Source organism: Phalacrocorax aristotelis, chromosome 8, assembly GCF_949628215.1.
Source record: "Phalacrocorax aristotelis chromosome 8, bGulAri2.1, whole genome shotgun sequence".
Lineage (NCBI taxonomy): Eukaryota > Metazoa > Chordata > Aves > Suliformes > Phalacrocoracidae > Phalacrocorax > Phalacrocorax aristotelis.
This window is the reverse complement of record NC_134283.1, coordinates 14,868,795-14,893,441: the sequence shown is the minus strand read 5'-3', so window position 1 is coordinate 14,893,441 and position 24,647 is coordinate 14,868,795. Positions and strand designations below refer to the sequence as shown.

General features: G+C 36.2%; 1 long non-coding RNA gene across 2 annotated transcripts in view; it reads left to right on the top strand.

Moving 5' to 3' along the window:
* LOC142061020 (uncharacterized) overlaps positions 1-24,647 on the top strand; it is a 238,252-nt gene that overhangs the window by 82,258 nt on the left and 131,347 nt on the right. For both annotated transcript variants that reach the window (XR_012662019.1, XR_012662020.1), the window contains exon 2: positions 4,965-5,092. This is a non-coding gene — a long non-coding RNA (uncharacterized LOC142061020). The remainder of the gene's footprint in view (positions 1-4,964; positions 5,093-24,647) is intronic.

Below are 24,647 nucleotides of genomic sequence, written 5' to 3'. Positions count from 1 at the left end.
TGGTAATAGTGTTGCTATAAGGTCCTCACTATGGAGCTCAGTGATTTAAAAAATTATAAAGCAAACATTCATCACATCAGAATGGAAGGACATATTGTAGCACAGTGAAATTAGAGAGGAGGATATTGCTGGCTTATGTAGACAAATATACCTTGAGGAGAGGTAGTGATCAAGTAACCTGTCCTGGTACTGCAATTATTTATCATTTTCCCTTGTGCTGAACAGATGCAGATCAATTGTCCTCTTGTTGATTCCATAGCTGAAAAATGAGATATGGTGGCTAGACTTCTTTGCAGGATCAGAATGCAAGAATTAAAATCACTACTGGTCTTAACCAAGGATCAGACTTTACGATTTTATAAAGAAAAATCTCAACTGATAATAGGTGTTTGTCTTTTTTGTTTAAGAATTACTCCAAGTTTTCATAATATGCTCCTGACCAAAAAACTTAGTGGCTAAAAATGCTAGAGCCTGAATCTTCCCCCACAGGTCCTAAAACTGTGACCAACTATTTCTGGTAAACAAAAAGAGAGATCATTGTGGCCATTTCTCGCTGGCAGAGATATTTTCCAAGGTTTGAAGTTCATAGTCTTGGGCACTGCTTTAAAACCTACAGGCTTAAGAGCTGTTTAAATTAACCTAGAAAGGAAGCAAATTTCATGCTATCATCTCATGGAATTTTGCTTCAAGGTGTGGTTCACTTCTTGAAGTACAAGATATACATACCTTGAAATTAAATATATCAAGAAAAATGTTCTATCTGCTGCCACCAACAGTGTGTCCTTTGCATCCAACCAGCCACAGGCAAACAGAACACAGCTTCCTGTTGTCCACATCAGGTCCATCTCTTCTCAGTGGACTAAGACATAAAGTGCATTATGTCTGTGTCCAACATAATGAGCAGGGATCACTTATGCCTCTCCAGACTGTTGCTCCATTTCTTTGTAACTCATTGCTACATCTCTGATTGAATTTATTTCAGTTACTGTATGAATTTATTTTGTTGATTTCTGAAGAGTGGCTTCACCTTGTTGCTATTGGATTTCATACTGGAGCTGGCCTTGTCGGTTTGAGCCTTGCAAAACCAGTACCTGATACAGCTTCTTAATTCTGTGTTCACATAAAAGCCATGATGACCAGTCAGAAGCTATGTAGTCATCATTCAGCATCTCTGGAAAAGTGAGTTATGCTTGTTTGAATAATGGACCAGCCTGCTGTTTAAAGGCAAAATTATAAAAAATTCAGACAGGAGTAACATTCTGGCTTTACCAGACTCATTTGGCCATCATTCCCTTAACTACAGCTTTTCTCTGAAAGTATATTAGTCTTCTGCATTATGAAATAAGTATTTTAATGAGGTGTGTAACAGCCATTCTTAGTAATGACTTTACTGAATACTGAAGTGCTCTCTGTTAACTTTTATAAAAAGTTAAATTTTGTCCTTTTTTGAACACTTTGATTCTTAAACTGGCATTTTGCCAAAGGAAGTGATGCAAAGTTGTGTTCTTCAGTTATAGAAACTGAATTTCTCTTACAGATGTGTAAAGTGGTTTTGTCAGTGAGAGGTTCCTGAAATCCTGACCTCACTATGGCAGTACAAAACAAACATAAAGTCAGCTTAATTCACCAGTGGAAGGTTTTTCTATTATTAGGAAGGTGTAAAGAAATATAACACAGCAAAACAAACATAAAAATTGCAGAGTGTGATGGGTTTACCCACTCTGTACCATCACACTCTACTTCTCTTTTGTTCCTTTTAATTATAATCTCATACCAGCACTGCACGTCTTAATAAATTTAATCTAAAAAAAACCCCCCAAACCCCAAACACATATTTCTTTATGTAAGTATTGTAGGAGGTTATTCTCTTTCTTCTATTCATGTTTATCTTCTGAGAAAAAACAGAAATGAGGCTTTTGTTCAAGCAACAATTTTTTAAGAGTGTTGGAAAGTTAGTGAAATATAATTCAACTTCCAGGAGCCATTTTTAATGCAAACCAAGCTAGACCAAATGTTAATGCAAACACTAATTTCAGTAAGGAATGGGTAAAATTTAAAGACTGTGGCAAGACTGATCTGCTTCCACATTGTGACTGACTATGAGTATCTGCAAATTATCTGCTTCTCCTGGCTAAATCTTCTTCATTTATCATCTGCACAAAAATTAGAATGCACATTTGCCACACAAGTTACAGTGGTTTAATACTTGAGTAATAGTGGTGCTGTCAGCAAGAAAACAGGAATGAAGGGGAGGGGAAAATTAATGTTCTTTGAGAGAACAACTTTCAAGAATGTTCCTATCCAAAGTAGAAGCAAATTCTTAAGTCATCGAATTAAATTTGAAAAGAAAGAAAGCATAGAAAAAGTCTATTAGTGTAGCTTAACAAGATCTAAAACGAAGAGCATGTCTACAGGTGAATTACAGGTTCCATGGTTAGAAAAAAATTTCTTGAACTCCACTTAGCCTTTTCTGTGGGAAAGCAGGAAGACCAAAAGCATGGGAAAGAGTGACAAGGATTAAAATAGAATGGAATGTCCTCTGCCCAGAACAAACTGCTTTCAAAATATAAATTCAGTGTGTTCAAACAGGACGGCCCTTATCGTATTGTCTTCCTAGTGAAATTCTTTCAGAAAATTCTCTTTAACTGACCCTGTAAAATTTTCATTGCTATGGCACTTCGCCTCTGTTTATGAAATGATATGAAATCCCTTATTTTTAATTCTAAAACTTTTAAACCCTTGGGTTGCACTATTTATTTCTTTAGCAAGATCTTTTAATATGTATAACTATGCTGATTATGACGTAGGGTACGTCAGGATGAAGGCGGAGGTATTTGCCCCACAAATATTCCTTACATTTGTCTCTATTAGAGGCTTGACGTTGAATTGTTAGGCTGGTGTGGATAACATATCACTTTCTCTGTTTATATTCTGTTTTGCCTTGAGCAAATGATACCACTTCAAAGACTAAGCACAAGGGCATGTTTAGCAGGAAGGCTAGCAATCGCAAATGATTGATTACAAATGTGATTCTGGGGAGTGATTCTCTGACTTATTGATGGACAGTGCTGGAGGCACTGCTCTTACCAAAATCATATAAACAGTTATAGCAAACTGTTTTCTGTAATAACACATTTGGTAGTATTTTCTACTCATAGTTTAATACTTAGATCCAAATATCATGTAATTTGTTGAATTGGGCAAAAATCAGGGATGTAAAATGGAAATGCTGAGGGTTTTTTTTTTAACAGGAACTTGAAAATCTCATCAATTAGCACATGTCAAAACATTTGTTTCAGATTAGTCATTGTGCACAGCTGTTAAATTGCAACAGTGGAGATGTTACCAAAGTGCGTCTGCTCCCGTATTTCTTTTCAGAGTTGAAAGATACCTATTGGTAACACACAGCTTTGTCAGAGGAGATGGAAGTCACTCTTCTTCCTGTAAGGCTGTATATGGGCTTCTATTCTTCTGTGTGATGGTGTGGTCTGATTACTGGGAATGCCAAGCATGGCACAAAGCACAGCTGGGACCTTGCACACTGCCTTCCATGCAGGATGCTTTACTCTTTGCCGGGAAAAGTGGTGAAGCACAGGTCTGGTGGTGTCAGTCAGACTTGAGGAAAGGACAGAACTGGTAAGGCAGGGAGAACACCTGCCTGTCAAGCATTATCTGAAAGATAACAGAGGTTTGAGTTGCAGTGTCTCTTCTACACAGTGTCCCTGGTAGGTGTTAAAAGGCTATGTTTTCTGGATTCAGGGGAGTAGCTTGTGTGTTGATTAATTCAGATTAAATCTGATTAATAAACTTCTGAATAGATACAGCAGTGAGTTCAAAAGATATGGAACACTGCATCTTTGGAGTACCTTGCATTTAAAATAAATCACAACTTTAAATATACTACTTCCTTGAAGGGTAGGTAGGCTCAGGCTATGCCTATTTCAGCGCTAAAGAGACATTATCACCTGCAGTATTTTAATGTTACCTTAATCTTGTGTTGTTTATTTTTTATTGGTACTTATATGAACTGTTATCTAAACTACTTCTTCCTGCATGTCTTATAATAATTGGTTTTCCATTCCATGTTTTAAAGTTTGCCATATTTTTAAAAAACAGCGTTCCTAAAGTATTTATTTTTTAAATGTTAAGTAGCTATTAGAAGCCTTACAAAATGTTATTGATGTTGTTTGCTTTCCCTAATCAAAGAATCCTGGTTTTAGTTTTAAATTGTGTCTTGGTTCTTGATTGAATTACCATAGTACCTTTATGTAGAACTAACTGGTATCTTAATGCATGGCTAACAAATACGTCTTTGTTTCCCGCAAGTTAAAAGTGGTGGAAAAGATAGGCAAAATCCTATGTTAAAAGTAAAATACGTAATTCCTTCTTGAAATTTCTGAAAATCATTTAGGTTGGAAAAGACCTTTAAGATCACCGCGTCCAACCATTATCCTAGCCCTGCCAAGCCCACCACTAAACCACATCCCTTAGTGCCACATCTACACGTCTTTTAAATACCTCCAGGGACGGTGACTCTATCACTTCCCTAGGCAGCCTGTTCCAATGCTTGACAACCCTTTTGGTGAAGAAATTTCTCCTAATATCCAGTGCTGAAAATCTTCAATGCAACTTCCAGGTCTAGAATCATCTTCTGAAAAGTCATACACCTACCAATCTCTATTGATTTTGGGGTACAGCATTTTTTGAGGATATTTAATTTTTTTTAAAAATCAGGGTTTTTTTCATGTTCACTAATTTTGTAATTATATTCTCTATAATATTGTTATAATATTAAAAATCTCTAGTCAGATTAACAAGAAAACTTTTACATCAATTTAATGTATGGTTATGGTGATTCAAAAATTTTTTTATCAGTATTGTTTTGGGAGGAACACAGTCATTGGGAAACTGGAATAATTGGAATTATTTTGAATTCAGGATGAATTATATTTTTTTTTTTCAAGGAATTAAGTTTTTCTACAGGAAAAATGGTATGCTGATCTTGAGTGTGTGCGTGGTAGCTGATCCTTCCTGAAGAACGCTCCTGTTGAAAGGATGCCCATAGTCTCCATTGACCTACCTGATAACAGTGGTGAGTCTGAATATTTACTTTCTGTATTAGTTATGCATAGTCTGAGCATAAAGGCCTCAAGCTCTTTACCGTTCATTTTCTTCTGCTCTGTGACACAAATAATTGTTCAAGATCTCATGCAGACTCTGCCTTTATAACCAACTCTTTAATTCAGCACAGATAGTAACTGGTAAAATCACATAAAGGACTCCCAAGTATTGATTCATCATTGCAACTCCTCTTTGCCAGGCTGCACTTATACCTTTGTCAAAGGAAATGTAAACATTATTTTCAGATCTTACTGAATGAAACATCCATTTGAAACTTTCAGCTTTAATCCTGTCTCCGAGACAGTTGGGCGTCATATCTGTGTGCCCCAGATGTTTCAGGAAATCAGTTGAGTAACTCAATAGGTCATCAAAGCAAGCTAGCAATTGTCAAAAATATTATTCTTAATCTGTTGTAAAAATCAGTCCAGTGTGGTGGAACATTTTTCAGATTGGAAGATGTGATCCAATAATAAATCCTCAGGTATTACACATGCAGCATTTTGTCAAGGTTCTTCTGCAGCAGTCTTCTGATGGTTATCTATCCAGATAGGTTTCTCAGAGCTGAACACTTACCTTTTTTGTGGGGAAAAGATGAAGAGAGCTTTCTCTGTGTGTTTCTATATGATGGAATATTAAATTGATGCTGGGAGTATTCAGTCTTTAATTATTCCCTCTTCTAAGCCAGGAGATTTTGGGTCTGTGAATAGTGAACTGATGTTCTCAGCTGTATCTATTTCTTCATCTTCACATACTGGGTTTAAGTTAATAAAATTAGGTGTCCTTTTTTGATGTAATAAGAGAAACAGGAAGAAACACCAAACAGGAAGAAAACACTGAGCAGAAAGTAAGGCAGGTGGAGTTGAGAGACTTCCCTGAGAACCGACTCTGAGTGCAAGGGTTGGAGCATTTGCTGGTTGTGGTAACACAGGTGACAGGCAGATGATGAACTGGAAGCCAGGGAGAGCAGGGAGAAACGTAGCTGTCAACAGAGCAGATGAGGCATGTACTTGATTCAGCCAAAAAGAAAATAAAATTATAATGACTGAAAAAAGTATGTCTGAAGGAAGGCCAAATGTAATAAATAGTTTTGACTCAGAAAGTAGGAACAAAGGCTTGCTGACTTCCAGATGGTTATTTGTGTTCCTTGCTTAAAAAAAATTTCTAAATCAGAGATTTTAGAAATAAACAATAACTGTTAGCAGTCTAGACACTTCATGTACCTACTGCTGTTACTAAGGAAGAAAACCATAATCTCAATGTCAGACTCACGCTAAAGATATTTATAGAATAAGGCTTCACTTTTGTTTGTTATGCTATTACTTTTTTATTCTAAGCTAACCACAATACTAATCCTTGTTACTGTTATTCCTGACAGCTGAGGGAAGTAGCAATTAATCTGATGCAGATAGTAATTTATACCATGGCATGCAGGGAGTGCAAAATATCCAGTTCTCTAGCAACAAAAAATCCACATTGATATGCAACATTGTAGTTAGGCTCCTAATAATGGTATGGTAATGGATACCAGTGTATTCAACTTTATTACCTTATGCAGAAGGGACCAAGAAAATTTTTTACCAATTTCAGGCAAAAAAATCCTAAAATTTGAACTGAAATTTTGATTCAGTAGAAGTCAGATGGAACATTGGAATCTTTCAAACAAAGAGAATTTATTCACCTAGGATCAAGACTTATTTTCAGTTTTAATACAGCAACTGAATTGGCCACAAATGAAATGGTGTTTTATGTTTTTGCAGATTTAATGGATGCCTAAATGTTTGTTTATATAGTCCAACTGAAAATTTTCTGACTTTTGTAGTAGGTTAACAGTGTTCCTTTGTATTTGCTTTAGTGTTTAAGTAAATGCTGTAATAGGTTGAATTTATAATCAGTATTCTTTATTTTCCTGATGATGTGCAGAAACTGTAACAACTGAAATTGAGTTACATACTGAAAATTGGAAAAATTTGTCTAGGTAAATGGCATGTATGAGACTGGAGCCTGTTTCATATGTATCACCTAAATCTATACTATTTCTGACCTCATCATGGTTTAAAAGTGCAAAGTGGTGCCTTTAATCTCCTTGCTCATCTCTGCTGCTGTCAGTACTAATTAGCCAAAATAAAGTTATAAAAAGGCTCCTTCATGTAATAAATGTAAAACAGGTTGATGTATAAGCTTGTTAAGAATATCTTGCTCCTCCTTGTAAGACCTCATCTTTCTGTTTGTGTAGTCTGACATGTAAATTAATGAGAGATTCTGCAGCATTTTTTCCATTAAAACAGAACCATGTCACCAAGCTATCCAGATTTCATTTTTATGTTGTGAACTGCTGAAGGCATGACTAGTAAGATTCAAATTATGATCTGTTCCTTCCTTCCTATAGCCTTCTTTTCCTACTTCCTGTCTTTGCCTTTGAAATACTCCCATCTGCATTTACATCTAAAAACGGCAGATGACAGAAAATTTCAGCACACTGCAATGCCCTGTCTTTTTGAATGAGGCATGCATCCCACTTTCAGTGAGACAGCCTTATTTACATAGTCTTCAATGTTAATAATTATTGAACTCAAAATTAAGATGCTGCTTCAAGGCAGGAAAGCATCTATTGATAAAGGCAGGTGAAATTCTGGAGGAATTCTGAGAAGAGAGACATGTTTATAATAGTTGTTGTGGTTTAGCCAGCAGCTCAGCCCCACACAGCCACTCGCTCACTCCCCCACCGGTAGATGGGGGACAGAATCAGAAGGGTAACGCTCATGGGTTGAGACAAGAACAGTTTAATAATTGCATTTCTGTTGTTGTTTCTTTTAATTTTAATGTAAAGGAGAACAACGAGAGGCGCAAAACCCTGGGGGAGGGGGGAGGGGAACAAACCGCTGAAACAAACCGGACATGCCACAGCCGACCCCGAGCCGTAAACTGCTCCCCCCCAATATACTGGTCATGGTGTCACATGGTATGGAATGAACATGCCATTGGCCAGTCGGGGTCAGCCGCCCGCACCATGGCCCTGCCCGTCCCAGCCCCCCGCCATGTGGTAGAGCGTGGGAAGCTGGAAAGGTAGCCGACCCTCCACGGTGAGGACAATTAACCCCTTCTCAGCCAAAACCAGCACAATAGTCTTTATCAAAATGCAGAAGGGTTTTAAGAATAAAAGCCCTAAAACTTGCTTTTCTGTAAGAGTATTATACATTTCCAAGGCTTCCTCAACTTCCTCAGAGCTGCAAATTGAAAATGGATCTGTTCTATAAAATTAAATGACATTTACATCCTTGAGGAGGTTGAAAATAGTCTGGTTTTCCAGATACTGTTTTTACTGTTTGTCACTGTAGTATAGAATGCTCCAAATTAAAGACCTCAGTATCTTAAGATGTATTGGAAGTTCAGTGTAGTCAATCTGTTTGAGTACAAGCTCATACGTGCTCAGGGATGAATTATCTCACGTGTCTTGGAAGTGCAGATAAATAGCATATCAAAGATCAGCCACTGTGCATTAAATAAATAAGGCCTATGGTTTTAGGTGGGGGACACTGGGGGAAGAAATTTATGAAGATAAAATGACATCTATGAATGCAATGAAAAATAATGAAAACGTTTAACTACATAAATACTGGTTTTCAATCATGGGATTTTTTTTTTTTTTATTATTGAACTTAGTAACCAGACATTGCTAACATACAAAACAATTGGAAAGTTAGAAAGTATTGAGGTAATTTTGAAAGGATATGAGCTGCTTTTACAAGTGACTTTGGTCTTTAGTGACAAAATCCTGCATGTCCACACTATTTTTTGGAAAATTTTGCACAAAGTGGGCAACATATATGTCTATTTAGAAAATATATCCATATGCATTTCACAGTATCTTTCACAGTATTAGTCCCATATTAAAAACTAGAATATATGGAACAACTATGAAGAAAATTAAGGATATTGATTACTCTGTCATAAAGAGTAGTTTTGTTAGTGATTACTACTGTTTAACTGTAAATTCAAAGCTTATTACACTGTGTTCTCCTTATCCTTAGCAAACAGAAAATCTTTGAAAAAATAAAGAGTATGTATCTTTGTATTATTTGCATACTCCATACCAGCTTGCTTTATTACAATAATGTTGTAAAGGGCAAAAAATGTTGTTTTTTTTTTCCAATTAGCTTATAAATGAGCACTGAAGGATATGTGCTTAGTGTCTCAAATGGTTAGACCCTGTTATTACAGTCCTGTGTGCTTTGGTAGATGTCCATGTTGCCTTAAAGAGTAAGAAGAATGGTTGATGGATGCTCACTTCTATGTATCATTTGGATTCCTTCAGCTTTCTTTTCTGAGGAAAATGCTTGTTTACCTTTATCGTAAATCTTTTGTAAAGTCATTCTGGGGTTTATGGAAAGAAAAATTGTGGACTCGGTTGGAGTCAGTTGACTGATATAACGGCAGAAAAAAAAAAGTCAGTAAAGTATTTGAAAACCAGTCAAGGTAGTCTTTGTAGCCTGAGTTAGGGAACTGTTAACTGAAGTAGATAATGCTGGGGAACATGTGGCTTCCTATATGATTGTGTGCTGATTATATTGATTTTTCTTAATAAGATTATTTGTTTTATTGAAGTAGATTTCCTAATTTACTTAAAATCCTTGGTTTTATTTATCCCCATTTATCCAAATTAAAAAAGTGCCAGTTGAGGGCTTTTTTCCTGGACAGTATTAACTTCAAGACTTGATCTTGTACTTACTATGAATTACAAAATAAACTACAAAGTTGTTAAAAACTGAGTTATTTTACATTTTGTATATTCATTTTCAGTAAATCTTGTTTGTCCACTGTCAAATGGATTTTTGAAGTAGATAAATAATAATTTAAAAAATTATGATAATAAAGTGAACAGTTTCATAATTTTCTAATTTTTTAATATTTGGTAGTAGTGCATTTTTTATAAGATCTTTTAAAAACAATCTTCTTAGCAGAGCATAACATCCAAGTAAAAAAACAAGCCAAGGGCTAATTTAATAAAAGATACTATTAATACTTGTAGCATTGGCAAAGGTAATAGAATCTGACAATAGAAATATCTAGTGTTTGTGATGAGCTACGTAGTTCAATCCCTCCCATGACTGGCATGGTTGCCATGACATGAAACAAAAAAACAAATCAGGTCTGAGCTTGTAATTAATTTTAGGTGTTTGCTATGTACAGTCAAGAATCTCCTGTTTTTCTGTCAGATGTAGTTACAGTCAGCTATGTCTTTGCTAGTCTTGCAAGTCTCTACTTTTGAAAGGGTGTCTAAGCAAAATAAGAAATTGCTGCCAGTGATGTGGCTAAAATAAGCCTGATTTAAATTTTTTATTACTTGAACTATTGCATTGTGTTGAAGAAATTAATTATAAAGATTCTATTTTTCCAGCTCTTTTGATGATTGACAATAGGCGTATATGGAGGTGTAGCTAATATTTTGTGGTTATCCCACAATGACTATACAGTGTTTGTACCTCAGAAACAACTGCCAACAGCTGCAAATAATGATATTGAATACACATTCATGAAGCAACCAGAAGGTGAATATTGCCATTCTAACGGAGGTAGTTACTGATTTTTTTCAATTATTGGAGTGCTAAACATATATACAATGTCTAGAAACTTGGTAAATTGTAAATTGAATTAAAATTTGTCTATGCAATATATTTCTTTAAAGAATTTTAAAACATTCCTTACACTGTTGTTCATTCTCTGATCTCTTACAAACTCTGCTGCTCATATCAATTTGTCTGATGTTCTTTTTCCACTTCGATGATATACTAGATCAGAATTGAAGTCCCTAGATACCTGAAATACTTTCCTTTTCTGGCACTTGCTTGGCATAGAGTTCAGCAGCTTAGAAGTTATTTTAGGGTCAATATGAAATAAAATTGATTCTCTATGATACTGCTTTTGCTGAGTTGCTGGCCTTCCATACCAATCATTTCCTAGGCCTACTTGACAGTCTGTAATAGTACACTTTTATCCTAAGGTCCTTTGTAGACTTCTGAATGCCCTTACTTATGGGTACAGCTTTTTCTTTGATAAACAGAACCCTGGGGATTTACTGCTCATGGATGTGGACTGTTTACATAGAGAAGAAATGAATTCAGGTATGATGTTTGTGATCAGATCATAAGGTGGTGTAAAAGGCATAGTTAGATAAAAAATAATAGCAAATGCACTGAGCTAAATTAGTTATGGATCTCACTTTTCAACTGTACCTTTTGCATAAACTACAGTTCTCACTTCACAATTTATTTTACAGTCCAAGCACTGAGAGTGTCAGTGGTAGGGCTATTTTCTGTGGTGACTTAAAAAATCTGGTAGGATTGGAGGTGGGACTTGTGAAGTAACCAACACTGCTGATCCAATCTGGGTTTATATCCAAGCTTTTTAAAACTAAATATAGCAAGGAAATTCTTAGAGCATACTTGCAATGTACCAAAATAGAATCAGGCCCTTTGCATATTCCCTGCTTGTGTGTTCAACAAACTGCCTTCAATTAACTTTTCTCACTGAAAAATCAGAGTCATTATTCATATTTTTAATTTTAAAAACCCTTTTAATATTTCATTCTAAAAGTTTTTTTAAATAAGGGAAAGATGTAGTTTTTATTTTTATTTTTCCTTTGTTTTGTTTTAGTTCGCTCAGACAATTTTTCATCTCTATAGGAAGTAAAATCTCCTTTAATGAAGATGAAAGGTAGTTCCTGCATTGTTTTCTGCATAGAAAATGTGTGACATCAGAGGGTGTGAGGTACTTTGCTTTAAAATTTGAGAACTAGTAAGTAAGTTTGAAGAAAATGAAATTGTTATAGGTGAAAATCATGTTTTCATGTATTCAGCAATTTATTGTAATCTGTGTAAAGTTTGAAAACAAACTGAAAATGCTAAGCTCTTAGCACTGTTCAGATAGGTAATAGTCTTTCTTACAGAAATTCAGTACACTTATGACAAGAATGATTTTAGCCTGTTTGTGCTCTTATTGAAGTTAGTGACTATAGTAACAGCAAGTCTGGAAAGGATTTCAGTTTTCCTAAATGGACTGCAGATATTAAATAATTCATGTCTTTTCTACCCACTTCAATCTACTAAACAAAACAAAACAAAATGGAATTTTTTTGTGAAAGCTATTAAAGGTTGGCATAAAACATAGCTACAGTCTTTCTTACACAATAGAAAACATCTGCTTGTTTTAAAAGCTTGTCCTGGTTTCAGCTGGGATAGAGTTAAATTTCTTCGTAGTAGCTAGTATAAGACTATGTTTTGGTTTTTTGCTGGGAACAGTGGTGATAATGTGGAGATGCTTTAGTTGTTGCTAAGTAGTGCTTACACTGGTCAAGGACTTTTTCAGCTCCCCATGCTCTGCTGGGTGCACAAGAAACTGGGAGGGGACATAGCCAGGACAGCTGGCCCAAACTGACCAACGGGATATTCCATACCATATGACATCATGCTCAGTATATAAAGCTGGGGGAAGAAGAAGGAAGGGGCGGGGAGCGGTTCCCAGGTAACAGTTATGCGTGATGGAGCCCTGCTTTCCTGGAGATGGCTGAACATCTGCCTGCCGATGGGAAGTAGTGAATGAATTCCTTGTTTTGCTTTGCTTCTGCACGCAGCTTTTCCTTTATCTATTAAACTGTCTTTATCTCAAACCATGAGTTACCTCACTTTTACTCTTCCGATTCTGTCCCCCATCCCACTAGGCGGGAGTGAGCGAGCGGCTGCGTGGTGCTTGGTTGCTGACTGGGGCTAAACCACGACACTGGGGTATAGTAAATGAGGTACTTGAATGAACATCTATAACTGCTGTGTATGTTTTGGTTATAATGTATGATGCGAACATTTTAAGGATGTAATAAAAACACTGCTGTGTGTTAGGGCCCTAAAACAATACACACAATCAAAAAGTCATCCCAGTGAATGCTTACACAGACAGAAATGAGTGGAAGAAAGTAGTTAATTTTCTCTTTTGAGAAATACATCTTTAGGAGACACAAATAGATTTTCCCTGTTCTGATGCAAAATAATAAGATACACAGATCACTAGAAAGAGGTTTTCTTTTAAGAATGCTGGAATTAGAAAAGTCTAAGTAATTTATTGTAATTCAGTAGGAAACCCACCTTGAATGCAACAGCAGTCTTAAAAGATACACTACTATAAATTATTTTGTGTGTGTGTATGGATATTTCAAGTATTTCATTATCTTGGATGAGAAATAAAAGGTCATTTCTAAGCACAAAGTATTATAAATAGAGAAGTATTCTTCAATTACTTGTTTCCATCAAATAACTTCAAAGAACAGGAATAGTTTGCACTGCAACTGTCAGCAGATGCATCCTCTTTTTATCATTGAATTGTTCAGCCATTTGAAAGACCTATATAACGTGGGGTTCTTGCACTCTAAAAAACTAATAGGCCATTTTTCCTTCTTCCATAATAGAGAAAATAAGTGAGGTATCCCACTGTGTAGTCATACGGAATGAATATAAATGCTATTCTGGGGACAAGTTCAGATGGAATGCAGAATTTTAGTTAACTTAAGGCTTGTGCCTCTGTGATTTTTCTCTCTAATAGCTATCTACTGAAATATAATGTGGTATTATGCATCAAAGCTTTGGTACTAGGCAATATGGGAAAGCATTAACAGAAGGCTCTTTTACTTCTAAGGTGCTGATTCAGATCAATCCCTGATACAGGTGAGAAAGTATATGTAAGAGATAAGTCAATTTGCTAGTGATCTGCCTAGCATAATTTCATATCATACATGATTTCTCTGATGAAGTTCGCTGTCTTTGTGTAACCACATATTGATGATTGACATTTGCTACTTTGAGCTTTATCTGATGTTCCCATCCAGTGGGCAGAAACTTGATATTTTTGGCTACCCACTGGGGAAACATCGAAGTCTGAGTGATTCTTAAGTCACTCAGATGAATTAATTTATCTGAGTTCTGGTCCATATGCTTCTTGTTGGATCCATAATTATCAGAGATAATCCTGAGAAGAATTGCCAGTGAATCAGCAGGTCTGCTCTTACATAAAATCATATAGATTCTCAAAACCTCTTATCCTTGGCTAAAATTGATTGATATGAATTAGGGGTATCTAATGCATGTTTTATGAACAGTGAATCTTAGTTATAAACAGCTTTTCTGCTTATTTAGATGAAAAGGTAAATTACCAGTGTGGGTTTTTCTTCTTTTTTTTTTAAATGGGATTAGGTATTCCAGTTTCGTGAATGGTGATATATATTTCATCCATGCTCCAGTTATGTACTTTGCAGGGTGAAGCAACTCAGAAATGCTTTATTGATATCACACTGCCTCTGTGTGAGCGTTTGACAATATCATCAGTGATTACTTGGTCTGTCTGGTTTTTACAGGAATTTACATGAAGAGGATAACTTTATTATTACACTAACCTGAGTGAAGTCAATTATCTTGTTATTTGTAATCTTGTTTGTGTGCAGGCTTTCTGAACAAAAAGAAGTCTGATAGGCTCATGGATTTAGAGCTAAGATATCTATCTATGACTGACTTCTATAATAAATTTATAAAACAATTTCTGTAAGTGATAAACAAGCAGTAATACAGAACACTTGCCAATTGTTAAAGTCAAGCCTTATGAATTGCATAGTTACTCTAGTGGCATCTGAAGGAAGAGTGTTTACCACAATGATGTATAAAACAAAGTAGTGGTAAAGATTGAAAGAACCTGTATTCCACTGTAGGGCTCAGTCTCACCTCTGTCTAACTTTCTGACCATTGGTGTGCCTTAAGAATAAAAAATTTGGAATAACTTCCCAGTTCTCATTCTGTTTTTAATTCCTATAACTATACTGAAAAAATACTAACATTTCAAAGTCTAAACCTGGGGAGAAACATTGCCACAAGAAGGTAGTGTTTTGTTTTATGAGCTTCAGTAGAATTTTACCTCTTGCAATGGATTGTTGATTAAGGTATATTCTTACCTCCTCTCTCCATTTCTGAACTAAAATATAGGGGTAAACCACTAGAAGTGGGGGTCAGTGATAATTCTGAATTTAGACTTTTAAAATTCCATAATGTTGTATGTGTTGGATTTAATATAATTTTCATTTGTGTATTGTAATCTTTAAAAAAAAATGTACAGGTGATATTTAAGTTTCACTAAGCTGTATTTTCAGTCCTTTAAAGAAAGAAATTATTGAAAAATTAAATGTTGCCCATCTACAGTAAGGTGCCAACTACTTCTGAAAATGCAACAAACCCATCTAAGAAACATTTTGTTGTGTTTAACCAAGGAGTTAAAATAATGGCTACAACTGAAGGAACAATTCACGTATTTATATGTTACTTTGGTATAACCCTGAGGTGTGTACCAGACTGTATAACCACATAAAATGTAACGCTTTTAATTCTTTTTCTCCTGAAATGCCCAGTAAACTTTTCAGTATTGTTAATGAAGAAGATATCTTATACATAAGTATCTCCCAGACAGAAAGTATTCTGTAGGATATGCTTAATTAGAAAGAAATCTCTACTCTCTGCTGACAGACATTTCTGTTTATGAACATAGTCTGACAAGGGTGACCCATAAGTACAAGAACTGGTAACATTCCCTTTGCTGTGTATATCAGAGAGTGTCATTTCAGTCAAGCAGGGACAATTCCCTTAAGAAATAAAGACAGCTATCATAAGATTCTGCATGGAAATAAATTTTGATTTTGATACCTAGGTGGTTCTGAGATCATCTGACCTTTTTGTTTCAGAATTTTTCACTTGTTGAAGAAGTGTCATATTGTTATTCCTTCATGTGCTGAGGCAGTGGCAACACTGGAAGTCCAAAAGTCCTGCTCAGCCAGACTTTGGCAGTATTTTCAATGGCAGATAGTAGTATTGGTAGTGACTGGAGGGTGTGTTGGGGTGGTCAGTATAAGTAGTGTCCAAGCTTAGTCAAAGAGCTTTGGGCAGGCTGAATTCAGAATGCACTGAGGAGAAGGAAACATGGAACTTTAAAAATGGGGTGATCTTTAGAGAAAGTGTTTGATAATGTTGAGGTTTCAAATAGCGAAATCCTAAGATTATCAAGTGTATATTTAATTTTTAATTAAATATATTTAAAAAACCAACTGGGCTGCAGGTTTTTTTATTACAAACAAACAAACAAACAAAACCCTGGGCTGCATTAAAAGGATTGTGGCCAGCAGATTGAGAGAGGTTATCCTCCCCCTCTACTCTGCCCTAGTGAGGCTTCATTTGGAGTACTGTGTCCAGTTTTGGGTCCCCCAGTTTAAGAAGGATGCAGAACTGCTCGAGCAAGTCCAGCAGAGAGCTACAAAGATGATGAGGGGACAGAAGCATCTCCGTTATGAGGGAAGGCTGAGAGTCTTGTGTTTGTTCAGCCTGGAGAGGAGAAGAGTGAGGGGGGATTTCATAAATGCCTATAAATATCTAAAGGGTGGGTGTCAGGATGATGAGACTAGACTCTTCAGTAGTGCCCAATGACAGGACAAGGGGCAACGGGCACAAGTTGGAACAGAGGAAGCTCCAGCTAAACATGAGAAAAAACTTCTTTACTCTGAGGGTGACAGAGCAGTGGCACAGGCTGCCCAGGGAGGTTGTGGAGTCTCCTTCCCTGGAGACATTCAAAACCTGCCTGGATGAGTTCCTGTGCCCCCTGCTCTAGGTGTCCCTGCTCAAGCAGTGGGGTTGGATGAGATGACCTCCAGAGGTCCCTTCCAACCCCTACCATTCTGTGATTCTGTGATATTGCTTTTCAGTTTACTTCCTCCTCCATTCTGGTACCAGCTTTTTCTTTTCATTATTTTTTATTTTAATTTTAAAAGAATATTCAAAGGAAATGAGACTGGAGCCAAAAAACCTTTGTTTTTCCCCTTAAAAAGACCAACACCCTTATATGCTATCATTGATCTAGTAAGAAGTCATTAAGCTTTCAAGTATTCCTCATATATAAAACATATTTTAGAAATAAAAGCCTTGTTGGTAAATTGCCATTAGACTTTGTTGCTATTTTTAGTTTGACTGTGTATTAAAGGTGAAGATAAATGAAACTGAATAGACTATATTAATGGCAGTCCAGGGTTCTGTGTGAGGTGTTTTTGTTTTGAAAAAATCGTTTGGACTATGAGCAGGATCCATAGATGTTGTCAGTGGCACTCAACTGTGGTGGTGTTTGGTTAACTTAACCCACCTGAAATGGATTGGCCCTAAGGTGGAGTACAGGATACTGGAAAAGGAGCCAAGTTTGTCCAGAGTTGCTGCCGTCTATGTCCTGCTGAGCTCTAATGTGGTGTGGGGTTGTCTGATGCAAATTGGAAGCAGGTGGGAAGTACATCAAACACGGCAGCTGTTCTGCACTGGAGGAAAGGCGCACGGGGTCCAGGGACAGAGAGAGCGATGGTGCAGAGTTCTGTCTGGATCTCAGAAGGAAAGACTCACCAACAAATGGCTTAATAAGACAACTGCTTTAATAAGACAGACTAGACGAAAAAGGGGAAAATGGTTAGCGAGTAAATCTTAATGTCCCTTTAGATGTTGGGCACCTGGTATTTGTGCAACATTGGATGGAGGCCAGGTGTATCCCACAGTGTGCTTGCAGTTGCATGAGGCTGCTTTGCTGCATTTCTTGGTAACAGGAAGGCTGGGTGGTAGCATGGTTGTGATACCCAGAGGGCTGCTTGCAGGCTTCTCTCTCACTGTGACCTGGCTGGGGTGGCTCTGTGACCAAGGGCTTTGTACAGCCCTGTGCCAGGCTGTGCGACATGTGCAGTCCAGAGCCTGCCTGGTGGGTGGATCATGAACTCCTAAACATGCGACGGTTTCTCAGTCAGGATCAGTGCAGTAGTTTTATACAGAAGTGCAGCAACTCCATCCAAAATATATTTGCTTCATTTATTTGTATCAGGTAATTTTTATGTCTGAATTCATTTCTGTGTCAAAACAATGGGTGTATGTAAACAAAATTTGTAGATGTCTGCAGCTAGGATACTTCAGTTAATATATCACACCAGCATTATTTTTGTACAGGTTTTTAAATAATGTGTATAGGTGGCTTATGTTGAAATCATAGAGAAATACATCAGGGTCTTTTCTTCTAGGAAATGTTCATGCTTCTCAGACTAATAATGCAACCATGATACATGGTTAGAATATGTTTTTTGAAATAAAAGGTTTTTGGAACTATTCATTCATGCTCTGTCAGAGGGATATTGCACAAATATTAAAAGTAGAAACATTCTGAAAAATCAGTAGAACTCCAGATTATCTACAGCCAAAATAATTTGAGATAGAAGGAGGAGAGATGAAGGCAGAGGTATAGCAGAATGACAAAACCTGAGACTGAAAGTGTCCATCTACCTCAATAAAAACACAAAACAGTAAGTGTATCTCTTCTGGATGGGCCAGATATTGTAAAGAATTTCATAAAAGTTCATAGCGTAAGCAAAAATTTGAGATGAATCTAATATATGAGGAATGTTCAGTTGAAATTATTTTCATCTTGAAAGATAGTGAAATGCTAACTGCATGATTTACCTTTATGTCCACACACAGTACCTAGCTCTACCCCAGAGAGGTACAAGCCTGGTATGAATTTCAAGGTAATATACCATTGAATGGTGGTAAGTAAGCCTGCAAGACATGAGTTGGAAAGAAGGCGGCCCATGTGGCATTTTTAATACCTGCATGAATATTTGGTTTAAGTAGACTCTCTTTCTTGATTTGAGCTCACAAGACACATTCTCAGAAACTTAGTGTCATGATTAGATTGGCCACTTTGTGCTGGAAATAGAGAGTTATATTAGCACAGTTGTTCCCAGCCTATGTTGGGGTATTTATCCTTGCAGACCTTCAGTTCGGTTTGGGAATTTGAATATGGACTGAGACTAAGGTGACAAATGCAGGAGGGATTTCTGGGAGTCTGTTAAAATGAACTAACAGATTAAGAAAAGGTTTGATAAGTTTTTCTCTGGTGGAATCAACCTGGTGCCTAATTGAGTAGTTAAAGGAAAATGGGAGTCTGCACGCTGCATGCTTTTGAGAATCTAACACTATGAAACCATGCACAATGAAATCATGCCATAGTACATTGCCTTAACTCATCTGTGAATGTCTCAGGGAACTGTACAGTTCTGAAATGGAACTGGATTGGTATGGGGGAGAGGGAACAAGAGAGAGAAAAGCAATTAAGTATACAAATTTAATTACATTGAATTTTCTTCAAACCGAGATCAGAAGTAGCCCACACTTCTGAATGTCCTTTAAACAATACACTTACTGGTCTCCAGTTACCTTTAATTAGTAAATGCTCTAATTCTTTTTATGGCCAAGAAATTATATATTGTCAGAATAATTTTTTGTGTGTGAAAATAATATTGAGAGGTAGGCTTTAGAAGTGGGGAACTTCCTGCACTTCCATATCAATTAAATGTCCTGTTTCATCCCACATACCTTGAATTGTTTAGGCAGTTTACGTATTAAGTTTCTTCAGTTTAGATATTTAGTACTCATGTAGTAATTTGTAAGAAACTTCCTCTTTCATACATTGCTTGTGAATTGCAGTATATGTTATATGTGTGAAAATATGTATTTAAATAAGGCCATGTCGTGGTTCAGCCTCAGGCAGCAACTGAACACCACGCAGCCGCTCGCTCACTCCCCCCAACCCTGTGGGACGGGGGAGAGAATCGGAAGAGCAAAAGAACTTGTGGATTGAGATAAGCACAGTTTAATAATTACAATTAAAATAATAACTCCAACAACAACAATGATAATGATAATATAATAAAATGGAAAAGAAAAAAAACCAGAAACACAAATGATACAACTGCTCACCACCCACCGACTGACGCTGCCTGTCCCCAAGCCGCGATTGCTGCCTCCCTCCCCCAGCCAGCTCCTCCCCATTAACATACTGGGCATGACGTTACATGTTATGGAATAGCCCTTTGGTCAGTTTGAATCCATTCTCTTAGCTGTGCCCCCTCCCCTCCCGGCTTCTTGTGCACCTGGCAGAGCATGGGAAGCTAGAAAAGCCCTTGACTAGTACAAGCACTACCCAGCACATCGGTTTGTTATCAACATTGTTTTCATATTAAGTCCAAAGCACAGCACTATGCCAGCTGCAGTGAAGAAAGTTAACTCTATCCAAGCTAAAACCATGACAGGCCGGCACAACTATCTTCATGTAGTAATAAGAGCTACTAAACTGCATTCCATATTCTTTCTGTACCATGCGATTGATTCATTTGTACCATTTTCTATGCTCACTAATTTCTCTGCCACAAAATGAGTTACCAGATTTTTAATTATCTGTAATGTTGTGTGAGTTATGAAGGATGCTTCTCAGCATATAGACCCATTTCAATGCTCAATATTCTGGTTATTTCTATCCTACCCTCCTCATCACGGGAAGGTGCATAATGACCTGCTACACAAAGACTGAACAGTCTCTCGCAGAGGCATGTGACCATACTTCATTGAATATCGTGCACATTAAAATTCTAATAATTCATTAGCCTGACAAACTATATGAGAGCAGAATATTTTAAACAGAATATCCCTTTGTATTACAAATTATGCTGAAAATGGGTTATAGCAATGCATTAAGACATGCTTTCTAGAATTTCACAATTATGACAGCTTTCACTGTCATAACTATAATATAGAATATAGAATTCTATAATAAAGAATTTTTGTTCCATGTGCCTATATATAACCTCTCAGATTTCTCATTCATATGCTTGAAAGCAGTAACCTAAGTAAAAAAGTACTCACACGTGATTCGTATGTATAAGTTGCTTGCACATTTTTACCAGCAGTTGCTTTAGATTCTGGTGGCCATTAAAACAATTTTTTTTAATATGGTCAAGAACAACAAAAGCACATGTGAAAAAAAAAAGCTACTTTTTATTCAACTCAAACAATGAAGATAGTAGATAAGACCAACTTGACAGGTTTAGCATAGGTTTGATTTGCCTAGGGTTGACAGTGAAACACTACTATATGTCATTGTGTGTCCCTAAAACTCCTGTGAGCTTTGTTTGAGAGCAACAGGTAAGGGCAAATGCTCTCTTCAGTTATGCAGCCTCTTTGCACTATAAAGCCAGTATACTTCAAAACAAGAAAAATATCAGGATTTGTCAGAACTCCCTTGAGCTGAAGCATTATGTCAGTGGAGGACCTGTTTTTCGTGGTACACAAGGATTGTAATGAAGAGGAGTAAGGACTGAGTAAAAGTAGACACATTATCCCATAGGATGGCTAAATACCAGCCTAACAAATTTAAGATCTGTCTCAGCTTCACACAGATACAGTAATAATACAATAATTTTTAATAAGCTACTGACCAGGTGGTCACATTCTTTATAGTATATGATTGTCTGAAAGAAAGGTGATTAGTTTCTGGGTAACTTGTATGACCTATTGTGTGGATATAGGGCTCATGACCAAATCTGAATTTGCGGAACTGTTTTGTTGCGTTGGGTTTTTTTATGACTTCCTTCTTTTTGTTCAGAAAATTCTGACTTAGTTGTTGCATATAAGAATCTAGTCCAAAACTATCAGCCTGTAAAGCCAAGCTCTGAGTTTTCAATTTCACATTCTATAATTCCCCACATGCAGTTAGTTTTTTAACACTAGAATAGCTACATGATTAATTGTGTAAAGATTCTTTACTAGATAGACGAATCAGAAATTCCTAATGGAATTTAAATAACTTGAAGACGAAATGTTTTATCTCTTGTTCTTAGTAAGTAGTATTCAGAATAATGCTAAAAATGACAGCTATCATGAGGCGATGGTCTTTTGGCAGTCTTGTTTGGGTTGTATAGGTCCAGAAAAATTAGAATGAAAATAAGAATGAATCTTTAAGTTTTTAATTCAGTTTTTATGTAAGAGATGCAGTAGTGTAGCGAATTGCTGTGTTTAGCACATAAAAGCAGGTTTTATGTTTACAACAGAAAGCTGGGTAAAATTTTACCTTTGCAGTGAGCAGTTCTTATGTTTTAGCCATTTTTCTCTTAGCCGCCTTTTATAAATCTTAATATTGTTCAGTTAAAATTGGAGGTCTGAACAGGAATGAATGTCAAAATAACAAAAACGTGTTCCTAAACATATGTCTTTGGGCTAAAGAAATAGGCCAGATGCTGTATGATAAAATGCCCAGCTGTTGAGGTGAGGCCAAGTTAAATAAAAAATCATACAAAAAATCAAGCTAATGTTGATGGTACATAATCACACCCTTATGTTCCTCATCAAGTACAGTTGACCTAGGATTAGTAGGAGGTTGGTATGATGTGCCTTTGGCAATACACTTGATTCTAGCAAACAAACTTTCTGCAATAACAGATCTGAGTATTTGGAGTCTTGGTGTTTATATTATAAAATATACCTTGCAACTATTTTACAACCTGTAACTTAGAGTAGTAGGGTTTATAATATTAGAGGTACTTTGCAAGTATGCAATTATAGAATATATATATTTTGTATCTATAATCTGTTGATGTGTTTTGATGCGGTGGAGAAAGAGAATAATGACATTTTAGTTGATACACCCCTCCTCTTAATAAGAGTAAAGGCTGATTTTAAGTTAGTATATATAATGGAGCAAAATAATCCTCTGCTTTGCAGCTCATTTTAAAGAACTGTAGCTATTACTCACCATACAGTTAGAAATTTTTATATGCATATAGATCCTGGATTAAAGTCCTTGCTATAGGGCAAAAAGACAAGTCTAGAATAAAGTCTGGATACCTGACTGGGTTCCCTAACCCTCAGTGTCTGCTATACTTCAGCTGTTTCCACAAAAATGTAATTGAAAGGAAGGCAGATAATGGGATTTAGAGAAGTAAAGCTTTTGAGAATGTGGATTCTGCTCAGCAAACTACTGATGTTTTTAAAACACACTATGAAGTGGAAGGAGTTTCTCAGAAGTACTCTCTGTAACTGCAGTTGACTGAATTCCTTGCTAATTCTTCATTTTCCATGTTTAGAGCATAATTTTTTAACAATATGTTCTTCCACATATGCCTTAAAATATTCAGTAATATTTTCAACAGGCATATGTGTGCAAATACACTTACGTGCATGTAAGAATGTGCAGATATTTTCATTATGTTAAAAGAAAGTGAAGTTTGCAAAGTCAAGCTCACAAAGAAGGGAAGAATACTCACAGAATCGAGGTTGCCTGGTGTTACAATTCCAATACATACATTTAATAGTTCTCTATGCAATTTACTTTGCAATATATTGTCTTAAAAACTTGTACATTTTTATCATTGGGCCCAAAATGAAACATTTTAAATAATGTTTTTCAATAGAATATACAGAAAATAAATGAAATTTCTGAAAGGTTGATCTGTGAAAGTTGCAAAGATATGGTCCTGGTATGATGCACTACTGTACCTTTTAATTGCATAACACTTTGTAGTAATTGTAATAATTTGAGGGATATGGAATAACTAAATTTTTTCAGGCAAGCAGTTTTGTGCTTCTTTTGATTTCTACACATGATTTTTCCAAGATCAAAGCAGCTCTTAATTTCTAACAATACACATCAGGAACTGTATTCCAGTCTTGGCAAATCCAGAGTAATTATGAACAACTGAATGGAGTTAAGAGTGTATCTTTGCACAAGATTTTGAAATTACTAGGCAAGTGATGACTGGGAAATATGACACACCACATAATGAATTCTGGGGAAAAAGAAAAAAAGGGTGTTGAAACTTGAGAGGTAATACTGTGATGTTCAAATGTCCTGCATGCCATAAAACTTTGCTGAAAAACAAGGTATTGTGTTTAAGACTTTCATTAAAAGCTATACTTTTGAGTTGAAGCTCTAGACAGAAATATCTTATCTGTAAGACAATTGTTTAAGTTAGTGTTCTGCCTCTTCATTCATTGGAAGAGGAGGAGACAAATAAGAAATTACATTTGTCATAAGAAACGTAAACAGAAGCCTGCAGTTTTCTTAAACAAAACAAAACAAAAAAAAAAAAAAAAGAGGGGTGTGTGAATTACCTAGACAGGCTTTGTGTCTTATTTATGCAGTAATTACAATTGACAGGTCCCTTTTGTCATTTATTTTCCAGAAGATTCTCCTCTGTGTCTCCCTATCTGCTGCTCTTTTTCCAGTAAGCTTCAAATTTCTAAGTAGATGGAGACAATAAGGAAGAATCCTGTTGCAGAATTAAGCAATGTTAAGCATGATTGTTGTGGCAGCTTCATGCAGGAGATTCCATTTAGTATTTTATAAATATTTAATGATAATCAAGGTCAGGTATAAACTGTCAGGACTACAGCTGTAATAAATACAGAGGGTCAGAAAATTGCTTCATAAAGAAAAGATATATGGCCTTGTTCCAAACCCAAATTCATACCACCAGCAAATTAGAAGAGGGTCTTTCAAGAACAATTGCAATAGGCCACAGTAACTGAATGTAAAGTGACATGTCTGAAATAATCTTATTATTTTTCTGTTTATTTTAATTCAATACTATACACACTTGTTGATAA